The sequence below is a fragment of the Urtica dioica genome, chromosome 5 (assembly GCF_054948205.1).
Source record: "Urtica dioica subsp. dioica isolate 48M chromosome 5, U.dioica_male_clone48M_v1_H2, whole genome shotgun sequence".
NCBI lineage: Eukaryota > Viridiplantae > Streptophyta > Magnoliopsida > Rosales > Urticaceae > Urtica > Urtica dioica.
The window spans coordinates 36448110-36461661 of record NC_142760.1 but is presented as its reverse complement, the minus strand read 5'-3'; positions in this window follow the sequence as shown (position 1 = coordinate 36461661).

The following is a 13552-nucleotide window of genomic DNA, read 5'->3' as shown; positions in this document are numbered from 1 at the left end:
CGCCTCCAACACTGGCATTCAGACACAAGCCGTAGATGATTGACGGATACAGCAACCCATTTTTGATATTCTTGTAGTCGATTCTCTTCATCCAATTGTAGATGCATCGACCGACGTTGATGGTGTTACCACGAATGATACAAAACAAAAGATGGACATGTTCCTCGTCGAGACGGGTGAAGTGCTTTATCGGAAAGAGACGGGAGCAAATGAAATAAATCCACGTTTTTGCGAGCCTGTAAATTAAACACCGTTATATTTAAAACATGCAATTAATAGAAAAAATAAACACCGTTCTATTTAAAACATACAATAGATAAAATAATACACACAAAAAAGAAGAAAAGTCTAACCTCGTCAATGATTCACGGAAAAGCTTTCTAACTCCTTTGTCCATGACCCAATTCTCTCCTGGTGTAGTCAACAAACTCAACATTTCATCGAGATTAGGATTTCTCAACCATTGTCGGTAACCCTCATTCTCGAATTCGATGTCCGGGGTTCCTAGCCATGCGTTGATGGCTCCGACACTACAATCGACGTCTACACCACGAACCGTCACCACATCATCCTCGTGATCTTGTAAGTTCGCGTAGAATTCGTACATGAGAGTGACGTTTGCTTTGTGCTCGGGTGTGTCACAAAATTTTCTCCAAGAGAAACCTTCGATGGTGTTGTTGATTTGAGCCCCTATAGTCATGCTTGAGCTCACCTTCAACCCTCGTTCAAAGATCGGAGTTCCTTGAACGAGGATGTCGTAGCGATCTTCTGCGGCCTTGCTAGTGAATACCCGACTATTATAATCCACTACGGGTTCGGGTTCGGCTTGACGAGACCTCTTATTTTTTTTGTGGGGGGCCTAGAAGAGCTAGGGGCGGCTTCTTTGTGACCGGCGGGGGTCTTTGAACGGCCCATTTTCACCTAATTGAACAAATCATTTCAAACTCAAATTCAACAACATTTTCAAACAATAAATCATCTTCAACACAAAATTAAACTCAATTCAACACTAAATACATATAAAAACACATTATATTCAAATAAATAAAACATAAAACTCATCACAAACACAAATTCAAACTCAAATCCGAACTCAATTTAACTACAATATCAAAATACAACTCATTTTCAATCTAAAATAACATTTTACCCAAAATCATAAATTAGAACAAAAAACCCAAAATAAAAAACCCTAATTTCAGCCAAATCTACACCCCCAATATCATAAATTACAACCAAAATCAACCAAAATAAAAAATTAGTTTATAAATCACACAAAATATTCATGAAAATTAAGATTTTGATATGAAATTGAGATAAAAACATACCTTGATAAAAGAATTCGGGGGGAGAGAGAGCAAGGGAGGCGACACTGAGAGAAAGAAAGAAGAGACACGGCGAGATTTTGCTTCGGCGAGGAGGGCGGCGAGATTTGGCGGCGGCGAAATGGCGGCGAAGTTTCAAGGTGGGTTTTGGAGGAGAAATTGCACAGAATCGGCCGAAATGAAGGTCTGAGGCGAGTGAAAGTGTAAAAATGAAAAAAGAAATCGAAATGAGGCTTTTATAGTGAAGCCCTAAAATTTTTTACGACAATTCTCCGCGGCGAGTTGAAGCCTTGGCCGCGGTGAAATGTCGTAAAAAATTTCAACAATGGGTTATTGTCCCGTTGTGGAATCAACTCGCCGCGGCGAAGCATTGACTTTGCCGCGGCGAGATCTCTGACTTTATACCTTTCCCACAACGGTACAGCGTACCGTTGTGGAAGAGTTTGGCCGCGGCGAGTTCTTGCCTTGGCCGCGGCGAGATCCAACAACGGGTCACCGTACCGTTGCGGAATGTCCGGGATTCCACAACGGTACTGTGGTACCGTTGTGGAATCTCGGACATTCCACAACGGTACAATGTTGGAATCGATCTAGGGTTTAAGAAAATAATTAACGCTTCGGTAAGCGGCGGAATTTTAAAAATTTTCTTTTACAAGTAAAAACGGTTTTTTACTAACCTAGACAAAAGAGCAAGTACATGTAATTAAAAACTAATATGAGCTAAGAAGTTTACTAACCTTTCTTGAAGCTTGATCTTTGAGAAGCTCTTAGAAAGTTGCAACGCTCGTCTCCCCTCGCAGTACGTCTCTCTTTCTTTCCTCGGCACCTCGAGCAACCACGAAAGTTTCTATCACTAAATCACTCGAGAGAAAAGGAATTAGTGAGTGGGCACTTTTAAACACTACGACTTAAGAACGAGTCTTGAAGTCGCAGAGCTAAACACTAGGTCAAATGAGGACCTAGGTGCCAAAAAAAATAAAACGAAATTGACTAGAGAGAGAGAGAGGAGTCGGCCACCACAAGGTCTAGAGAGAGAAGCTCTCAATCTCTAACTTATGTGGAATCAATAAAATGAGAGGAATGAGGCTCCTATTTATAGGAGAGGCTTTACCTTCAATAAGGTAGTTTCCTCTTCTATATTGAATATCACATATTCATGAACAAATCCCTTGTTTCCCTTTTTCACTTTGGGCGTGTAAGGCATTACCTATGCCACATGGATTTGTTTCCTCATTTATCTTCTCCCTCTTTGGCTTAGTTGGCCGAATTTCCTTATGGCATGCATAGGAAATTTGTTTCCTCTTTTTCTTTTGGCAAGTATCTTGATACATTTATGCACAAAATAATCTCTCTTTCTATCTTAGGGTTGGGCGCCCATTTCATCTCTAGAAGGAGCTTCTAGAAGCTTCTTCATTTGTTCATGACAACATGAGAAAGGCCCATTAAGAATTTTCAATAAAATTCTTATGAAATGAAATTAATCCACAAGGCCCAATAAGACTAGTATTGGCCGAGTGATGCATGTCATCAAATGACCTTGTCAAAAAATTTATTGACATTCATTTCATCCTTTGTCTCAAAAGACAAAAATACCATTTTGACAATTTTCGTTCTTGTTTTGACTTAGCTTCCAGTTTAACTATTCCTATCGATGTGATTCGTGACAGTGACCTCATGGACCCAAATGAACAATGCTTGAGCTAAACACTTGGACTCAAAAGTTCACAAACCTTTTCCAAGTTTAGCTTAATGCCAACTGACTCCACTAAAGAGCTGACACTGAAAATCTCTCGGTTCAAATGAATTTATTTTCTACTCAAGAATTCACCTAATTATAATGAGCGGATCCACTGAATATTATCTATGTTTACCCTTCATGACTGTCATCAGCTAGTCGGGATTTACTAAATTACCATTGTACCCTTCTAGCTGTTATTTCCTCAACTCCTTTGTCGCTTGTGAATAAGTTAGAAACAATGTATTTGACGAGGAGCTAACAAGTCACATTGTTTCATCCAAAAGAGTCAGGACTCAATTTGGACACTGGCCAGTTCATTTATTCACACTCCAAGGAACAAAGCATGAGGTGACATACATTGCATTTCAGCAATCTTGTACATGAATTCCATATCTATGAGAACTTCACAAAGTTACTCATGACATTCTCACAACTTAGTACTTCACCAATAGGCCCTGTTCGGAATCACATAGTGAGTCCGAACTCTGACTTTCTCAAATGAGAATACTAAGGTGTGAAATGGCATGTCTCATTTCAGGATTAAGGTAAGCATGATGCAATTCATACATAGTGACTTCGAGACATAAGAGGTTAAATGGTTTGTTCTTATCTTGTCTCTAGAAGTGCACTGGTCAATTCAGTACATTCGGAAGATACCTAGAAGAACTATAGAGTCTCCAACTCTCAATGCCTCATAACCAGACATCATAGATTCTTCTAACAATCGTATTGAGGTCAATAGTCCTTTGACCCTAAGATTGCGAATATATCGTTTTAAGCAAACTACGAAGAGTTTGTTCATGCAAATCTACATTTGTCTCTTCGTAAGTTGTTAAGTTTGTTTATGGACTAAAAGACTAAGGTTTATCATAAAGCTTCAGACAAGGAAGATTGAATGAACGTTTCAACTTTATTAATAAATGAATAGGCACTTACAAGCAAGAGTCTTCATGAGACTTTATTACATCAAATGTACAAAATAAAGACTACAACTCTTCTTGTGGGCACCATTGACAACAAACTCCCACTTGTCTAAAAGAAGATGTGTGTAGTCCTTCATGCCTAATCCGTCACGATGTTGGTCGAAGACCTTGTTCGCTAGGGCCTTGGTGAATGGATCTGCGAGGTTGTCCACCGTTGAGATCTTCTTCACTTCCACGTCTCCGCGCTGCACGATCTCTCGAATCAAATGGTATTTCCTCTCAATATGCTTAGAGCGCTTATGGCTTCGAGGTTCCTTTGAGTTAGCGACAGCCCCACTATTATCACAATAAAGGGTCATGGGCTCGTCGACGTTTGGAACAACTTCCAAATACTTAAGGAATTTTCTAAGCCATACAGCCTCTTTGGATGCTTCACAAGCAGCCACATATTCTGCTTCCATTGTGGAGTCAGCAATGCAAGATTGCTTAATACTTCTCCACACAACAGCTCCACCATTAAGGATGAACACAGATCCTGAAGTGGATTTCCTGGAATCCTTATCCGCTTGAAAATCGGAGTCGGTATATCCCGTCATAGTCAGGTCAGTACCTGAGTATGTAAGCATCAAGTTCCTAGTTCTTCGAAGATACTTAAGAACATGCTTAACAGCAATCCAGTGCTCGGGTCCAGGGTTCGATTGGAAACGGCTAAATATATCAGGTCTAGTGCAAAGCATAGCATACATGAGGCTTCCTACGGTAGAGGCGTAAAGAATTTTCCTCATGTCTTCAATCTCTTGTGCAGTCTTGGGAGACTGGTCCTTAGAGAGTGAAACTCCATGCCTAAAGGGTGTTTGGCCCTTCTTGGAGTCTTGCATCGAGAAGCGATCCATTACCTTATCAATATAAGATGCTTGAGAGAGCGACAGGGTCCGGTTTTTCCTATCTCGAAAGATTTGGATCCCCAGAATGTACGCGGCTTCTCCTAGATCCTTCATATCGAATTGCTTTGCCAGCCAGACCTTAACCTCAGATAACTTACCCACGTCATTACCAATGAGTAGTATATCATCGACATATAGTACCAGAAACACAACTTTACCTTCGTGTATTAACTTGTAAACACAAGGCTCATCTATTGACTGTTCAAAGCCAAAGCTCTTTACAGCTTCATCGAATCTAATATTCCATGACCTAGATGCTTGCTTTAATCCATAAATGGACTTAAGCAACTCACAAACCTTGGTATCTTGACCTTCTTCCATGAAACCGTCTGGTTGAGCCATGTAAATGCGCTCGTCAAGATTGCCATTCAGAAAGGCTGTCTTGACATCCATTTGCCAGATCTCATAGTCGAGAGCTGCAACTATGGATAGGAGTATGCGGATGGATTTAAGCATTGCGACTGGCGAGAAGGTTTCTTCATAGTCAATCCCTTCTTGTTGGGTATAACCCTTCGCCACAAGTCGTGCTTTGAACATCTCGACGTTCCCATCAGGACCCCTTTTCTTCTTGTATATCCACTTACACCCTACGAGTTTAATCCCTTCAGGAAGGTCTACAAGTTTCCAGACATTGTTGACATACATCGAGTGCATTTCAACTTTCATGGCGTCAATCCAAAGGTTTGATTCAGAACAAGCCATCGCTTGGCTATAGGAAACATGATCATCCATGTCAGAGACGGCTACAAGAGAGTCTCCATAAGACATGTACCTGTCAGGCTTTTGAGTAGCCCTCCCACTACGTCTAAGTACTACTTGACGAGATTCTGATGAGTTAGGTTGTGTTTCAGTTAGGGTAAGAACAGTTCTTACAGATGAGGTAGAAGCTTCCTCACCCAACTTTTCTTCAAGCATAATTTTGCTTCTAGGTTTTGCATCCTTCATAAAGTCCTCCTCAAGGAAACGAGCATTCGTGCTAACGAAAGTCTCATCGTCCTCGGGACTATAAAAAGTAAAACCTTTGGTTTCCTTTGGATATCTAACGAACAGACACAATTCTGACCTACTAGCCAACTTGCTAGTCTTTTGCCTCAGCACGTGTGCAGGGCAACCCCAAATTTTGATGCGGCCAAGATTTACTTTACGGCCAGTCCATCGTTCATAAGGAGTACCAGAAACTGTTTTGGATGGAACTTGGTTCAGAATGTAAGCGGCTGTTTCGAGGGCATATCCCCAAAAGGAAAGAGGGAGTGATGAGTAACTCATCATTGATCTAACCATCTCCATAAGAGTTCGGTTTCTTCTCTCTGACACTCCGTTTTGTTGAGGTGTGCCAGGTGCGGTAAGCTGAGAAGCGATACCTTCTTCTTTAAGAAAGTCATCGAACTCTCCAGACATATACTCACCACCTCGATCAGATCGAAGGGTTTTGATCACTTTGCCAGTTTGCTTTTCCACTAAAGCCCTAAAGACCTTAAATACGTTAAAGGTCTCGGATTTGTGTTTGAGCAAATAGACAAAACCATATCGCGAGTAATCATCGGTGAAGGTAATGAAGTATTCGTATCCTCCACGTGCCTGTTGGTTGAGCGGACCACATACATCAGAATGTACTAGTTCCAGCAACTCAGTGGCTCTTCGACCCTTATCGGAGAAAGGTCGCTTAGTCATTTTTCCTTCTATGCAGGATTCACAAGTAGGTAGTGAACCTATTGCAGAGGCTTGGAGTGGACCGTCCCTCACAAGTCTCTTAATCCTATCTAGACTGATATGACCAAGTCTTAAGTGCCATAGGTATGTTGATTTTGTTAGATCGGAGGATTCAGAAAGTTTGATCCTCTTTGGCTCCCTAATTAGATCATTATCTATTTCGGTGTCTAAGATGGAAGGTTGAGTGGGATAAATGTAGAAAAGAGCAGTCTTCATACATGCATCAGTGACAAAAGAATTATCAGGAAACGAAATACGAATTCCATTCTTTATGAACTTTAAACAATAATCTTGCTCAAGAAGTCGAGCAACGGATATTAAGTTCTTCCCAAAGGTAGGAACAAAATAAACATTATTCAAGTTTAAAGTGCGGTCTTCAAAAGACAGCGTCACGGATCCCACAGCCTTCGCAGACACCAGGCTCCCATCACCCCATTTGAAACAAAACTCGCCTTCCTCTAAGCTTTTGGTTTTCTTGAAACCATTCAAGGAACAACAAATATGGTTAGTAGCAGCGGAGTCAAGAATCCACGTTGATACATTATCAGCTACTAAGCATGCTTCGGTAACTAGTACAATACTATGTTCCTTTGCTTTGAGATAGGCAGGACAGTTTTTTTTATCGGCCTTGTGAGGTCTCTTCTTAGTTCTAGAGGTGAAGGCTTTTTGCTCAGTAGCATGTGCCTCTCCTTGACTCCTCTTTCTCTTAGTGAGACCTATAGCAGTGTGAAGTTCCTTCATAAGCTTGGTAACAGTGTACTCTAGCTTGTTTATGGAGTAGTTCATCTTGGAGGTATCAAGAGATGCGGGGAGAGTTTCTAAGATCACATCTATGACATTCTTCCCATCAATCTCATATCCTAGGATTTCCATTTTACTCAGATGACAAATGATCAATATCATAAAGTCTCGAACATGAGTCCTAGCCTTCATGTGACAGTTCATAAACTGTCGGACTGCTTTTTGCCTTGCTTGACGCCTTTGCCCTCCAAACATCTCATGGAGATTGGTGAGCATGTCGGCGGAAGTCTCGATGTCACGATGTTTTTGTTGCAACACATTGTTCATTGATGCTAAGATATAGCACCTCACAATCTCATCGGAGAAGAGCCAGGCCGCCAAGGCGTCTTTGTCCTCTTGAGTTGAATCATTATTCGTCAGAGGAGGACACGGGGTGGTGAGTACCCTTTTGTGCTTGGTAAGGATTATGTTGAGGTTATGTTTCGAATCTACGCAGTTTCTATTTTCGAGTTTGTTCGAGGAAAGAATGAACGAGAGAAGGTTGAGAGACATATTGCCTACATAAGTTGAAACAAGTTTATGATTAGTCTTTGGTTTAGGATTTAAGTTTGTTAAGACTTTTATAAAATCCAAAGGTGTTATAAACCAAACGATAATTTACTCCTTCGAGGGAAGGCCGCAAAAAATCTCCATTTATAAGTAAATGACACATCATTAATGCTAAGCCAAGATGTCAATACATCAATTTTGACTAGCCACCTTTTAAATTGGTTTGATCACTCACATCCTTTCGCAGGGCCTCGAGGGAGGATTACTAGGGATTGAGTCTAAGTGTGTAACCAACCACTTAGTCCAAAAGATTGACTTTGAAAAACAATCCGCCGAGGGGAGGTCTTGTCTCATTGTCTCACTTTCGGATTTAGCTCATGGAGCAATGATCAGTGCAAAGCGCCCTTGAGTACTCTCATTTAAGAGAGGGTCACGAGGGTGACTCTTAGTCTGGCGAGACTTGCACTTTTCATTAGTGTTGGAGATCGTGGGTTACAAACAACAAGTATAACCCTCCCACTTAGTTTTTGGAGTTGGTTCATCGACTCTTATAAGTTCGGAAACAGATTTCCTAGTTAGAGAGCGACAGAGCGGACAACTAGAAGAGAATCCTAGATCGACATGTTCAAAGTAGTATTAGTGCATAAAAGCACAAGGTACATACTCGATCTTTTCCTATTTTCTATTTCGGGAAAGTGCGTGAGGGAAGTGTGAACTTCAACTCACTCGAACACTTGAAAGTTTGAGATTACACATCTTTTTATTTTTCGGCTTGTCTACAAGGAGACCTCCCACTCAAATTTTCAAGAGCATATAGATTTTGAACATATGTGATATAGATATAGTTTTGAAAACATTTTGAAAACTTATTTGATTTGGATGACAAAATATTTTCAAGTTTGAAAGTGAAAACGGTTTTTCAAAATTCAAACTAGTTTTGTAAAAACTCAATTTCAATTAAACTTTCAAAAATCAAAAACATTTTAATCTTACACATCATGTTTATAATCATATGAAAAACATTTTTGCTCAAGAAAATTTTCTCATTAGAGTTCTATAACTCATGGTAGTGGGGTTTGAAAATCCGGATTTCTAAAAAACTCGAGTTTCAGCACAGCCGCGCACCTCGGAGTAAAATCGCCATATCTGGCGGCTCCGATGTGCTTTTGAGCCGAAACCGGTGGCATTGGACAGAGGACAGACAGAGCTTTAATTTGATTCAAGAATCATTAAATTTCGATTTCTGAGCAGAGAGTCATGCCACTTTTAATGTGGGTTTACTCCAGCTCGAAGAAAAAGAAATAATTAAAGCCTAGTCCTTTTTAGGTGCGAAAAAGAATCGAGTGTAACGGAACGTTTTAGGATGTTGTTAAAGCTTTTATTGTTGTTTTATTAGCAAGGTAATAACAAGATATAAAAGAAATAACAACATGCATAAAACGATTCAAGTAAAAATAAGAAACTAGTAAGACAACAAAACTAGTCACAAAAATTTACTCGAAATTTCTCAAACCTTTAAAACACGTTTTTCAATATAAAAAATTAAAAACTTTTAGAACTGATTCTAATTTGTTTTAAAAACATCCCAAAATCATAGAAAAACAACATGGTTTCTAATTTAAAGACATGAGCAATAAATCAAAAAAATCTAAGAAAACAATTCTAACTTGTCACAAAATTAGTAAACTTTCGAAAACGATTTTCAAGCTCATATTTTTAAATACATGTACATGCTAATCTTTGACCATAGCTCTGATACCATTTGTTGGAATCGATCTAGGGTTTAAGAAAATAATTAACGCTTCGGTAAGCGGCGGAATTTTAAAAATTTTATTTTACAAGTAAAAACGGGTTTTTACTAACCTAGACAAAAGAGCAAGTACATGTAATTAAAAACTAATATGAGCTAAGAAGTTTACTAACCTTTCTTGAAGCTTGATCTTTGAGACGCTCTTAGAAAGTTGCAACGCTCGTCTCCCCTCGCAGCACGTGTCTCTTTCTTTCCTCGGCACCTCGAGCAACCACGAAAGTTTCTATCACTAAATCACTCGAGATAAAAGGAATTAGTGAGTGGGCACTTTTAAACACTACGACTTAAGAACGAGTCTTGAAGTCGCAGAGCTAAACACTATGTCAAATGAGGACCTAGGTGCCAAAACAATAAAACGAAATTGACTAGAGAGAGAGAGAGGAGTCGGCCACCACAAGGTCTAGAGAGAGAAGCTCTCAATCTCTAACTTATGTGGAATCAATAAAATGAGAGGAATGAGGCTCCTATTTATAGGAGAGGCTTTACCTTCAATAAGGTAGTTTCCTCTTCTATATTGAATATCACATATTCATGAACAAATCCCTTGTTTCCCTTTTTCACTTTGGGCGTGTAAGGCATTACCTATGCCACATGGATTTGTTTCCTCATTTATCTTCTCCCTCTTTGGCTTAGTTGGCCGAATTTCCTTATGGCATGCATAGGAAATTTGTTTCCTCTTTTTCTTTTGGCAAGTATCTTGATACATTTATGCACAAAATAATCTCTCTTTTTATCTTAGGGTTGGGCGCCCATTTCATCTCTAGAAGGAGCTTCTAGAAGCTTCTTCATTTGTTCATGACAACATGAGAAAGGCCCATTAAGAATTTTATTTAAAATTCTTATGAAATGAAATTAATCCACAAGGCCCAATAAGACTAGTATTGGCCGAGTGATGCATGTCATCAAATGACCTTGTCAAAAAATTTATTGACATTCATTTCATCATTTGTCTCAAAAGACAAAAATACCCTTTTGACAATTTTCGTTCTTGTTTTGACTTAGCTTCCAATTTAACTATTCCTATCGATGTGATTCGTGACAGTGACCTCATGGACCCAAATGAACAAAGCTTGAGCTAAACACTTGGACTCAAAAGTTCACAAACCTTTTCCAAGTTTAGCTTAATGCCAACTGACTCCACTAAAGAGCTGACACTGAAAATCTCTCGGTTCAAATGAATTTATTTTCTACTCAAGAATTCACCTAATTATAATGAGCGGATCCACTGAATATTATCTATGTTTACCCTTCATGAATGTCATCAGCTAGTCGGGATTTACTAAATTACCATTTTACCCTTCTAGCTGTTATTTCCTCAACTCCTTTGTCGCTTGTGAATAAGTTAGAAACAATGTATTTGACGAGGAGCTAACAAGTCACATTGTTTCATCCAAAAGAGTCAGGACTCAATTTGGACACTGGCCAGTTCATTTATTCACACTCCAAGGAACAAAGCATGAGGTGACATACATTGCATTTCCGCAATCTTGTACATGAATTCCATATCTATGAGAACTTCACAAAGTTACTCATGACATTCTCACAACTTAGTACTTCACCAATAGGCCCTGTTCGGAATCATATAGTGAGTCCGAACTCTGACTTTCTCAAATGAGAATACTAAGGTGTGAAATGGCATGTCTCATTTCAGGATTAAGGTAAGCATGATGCAATTCATACATAGTGACTTCGAGACATAAGAGGTTAAATGGTTTGTTCTTATCTTGTCTCTAGAAGTGCACTGGTCAATTCAGTACCTTCGGAAGATACCTAGAAGAATTATAGAGTCTCCAACTCTCAATGCCTCATAACCAGACATCATAGATTATTCTAACAATCGTATTGAGGTCAATAGTCCTTTGACCCTAAGATTGCGAATATATCGTTTTAAGCAAACTACGAAGAGTTTGTTCATGCAAATCTACATTTGTCTCTTCGTAAGTTGTTAAGTTTGTTTACGGACTAAAAGACTAAGGTTTATCATAAAGCTTCAGACAAGGAAGATTGAATGAACGTTTCAACTTTATTAATAAATGAATAGGCAATTACAAGCAAGAGTCTTCATGAGACTTTATTACATCAAATGTACAAAATAAAGACTACAACTCTTCTTGTGGGCACCATTGACAACATACAACTGTACCGTTGTGGAAGCATATAGATTCCACAACGGTACTGTGTTCCGTTGTGGAATTTCCGTTGTGTAATCCAACATTTGTAGTAGTGAACGGATATTATAACCGTTGTAGGAACATCTCGCCGCGGCGAGATTCCTCACTCGCCGCAGCGAGACAGTTTCTTAAAAAACTGCTTGGCCACGGTATCCACCTCGCCGTGGCGGCGAATATGTCTAGCCGCGGCGAGATATATTCGCCGCGGCGAGATATATACCTCGCCGCGGCGACGAGTTTCTACAACGCTTTTGTTTAGTGTTGTAGAAACCACCCGCCGCGGCGAGGTATGAATTTCGCCGCGACGGATTACATTTTTCTACAACGCTTTCACTGTGTGTTGTAGTAAGTTCTCGCCGCAGCATAAAACACATGACGCCGCGGCGTGGATTCTACAACGGATTTTTAAAGCGTTGTGGGAAATCTGAAACACCAGGTTTCTACAACGCTTAACTATATGCGTTGTAGAATCTCCAAGTTTCTACAACGCTTAACCATATGCGTTGTAGAAACACCAAGTTTCTACAACGCTTGTCATAAGCGTTGTAGAATCACTAGTTTCTACAACGCTTGTCATAAGCGTTGTAGAAAGTGGGTTGTATAATCCAACATTTGTAGTAGTGTTTAACTCTAGAGAGAATTTTAGAGAGAGAAGTTGTAGTCTCTTTTTCTTGGTAGAGAATGACCTTTCCTAAATTGTGAAAAATGAGGGGGTATTTATAGGATTTTGAGTGTGCAAAGTCTTGGACACTTGGTCGAAGGGATTCTCCGGTTTTGAAGATTTTGGCATAGGGATCCTCTGGTTTTGTGGATTTTACCGGAGGGATCCTTCAATTTTGCGAGTTCTACAGGAGGTATCCTCCGGTTTTGGGGATTTTGGCGGAGGTGTGAGGTTTTGGGGGTTCTGCCGGAGGGATCCTCCAGTTTTGAGGATTTTGGTGGAGGCATCCTCCGGTTTTGAGAGTCCTGGAAGATGGGTCCTCTGGTTTTGTGGATTCTAGCATAAGAATCCTTTGGTTTTGTAAGTCCTGGTGGAGAGATCTTTTGATTTTGGACAAGCCAGCGGAGGGATCCTCTGGTTTTGAGACCTTTGACAGAGAGATCCTCCGGTTTCGGGAGTCTTTGCAGAGGGATCCTTTGGTCTCGATGTTTCGGCTAAAGAATATTCCGGTTTTATGTCGTTTTTTGCTCTCGAGGTGTCGTTTTTACTTCATGAAAAAGATGACATAACAGAAAACAACCCTTACATTTCCTTTCTTTTCTTGGCTTTCTCTCAACATTTCGGTAAGGGGAATTTGAGTTGAGAAGGAGAGCCTGGAAAAACTCTAAAGGAATTCATACATTTTTTAGATTTACACGAGGCTTTTCATTAGAATGGTATAAACTCATGGATATAAGTGAACAATATATGAGATACAATACAGACTTATGTAAATATAATTAATCTAATACTAAGATAATGTGTGTTCGCTCCTTTTATGCAAATTTATGACAAAGAAAGCGACGTAGAGCGTGGAAATTCAAGCACTCATTTGAGTACTCTTTCAAAAAATTCATAATGATTGATCAAGAGATCTGATGATTGACTGTGAAGAATATGATATTACACTAATATTAGACATAATATTTGCAGGATATAAA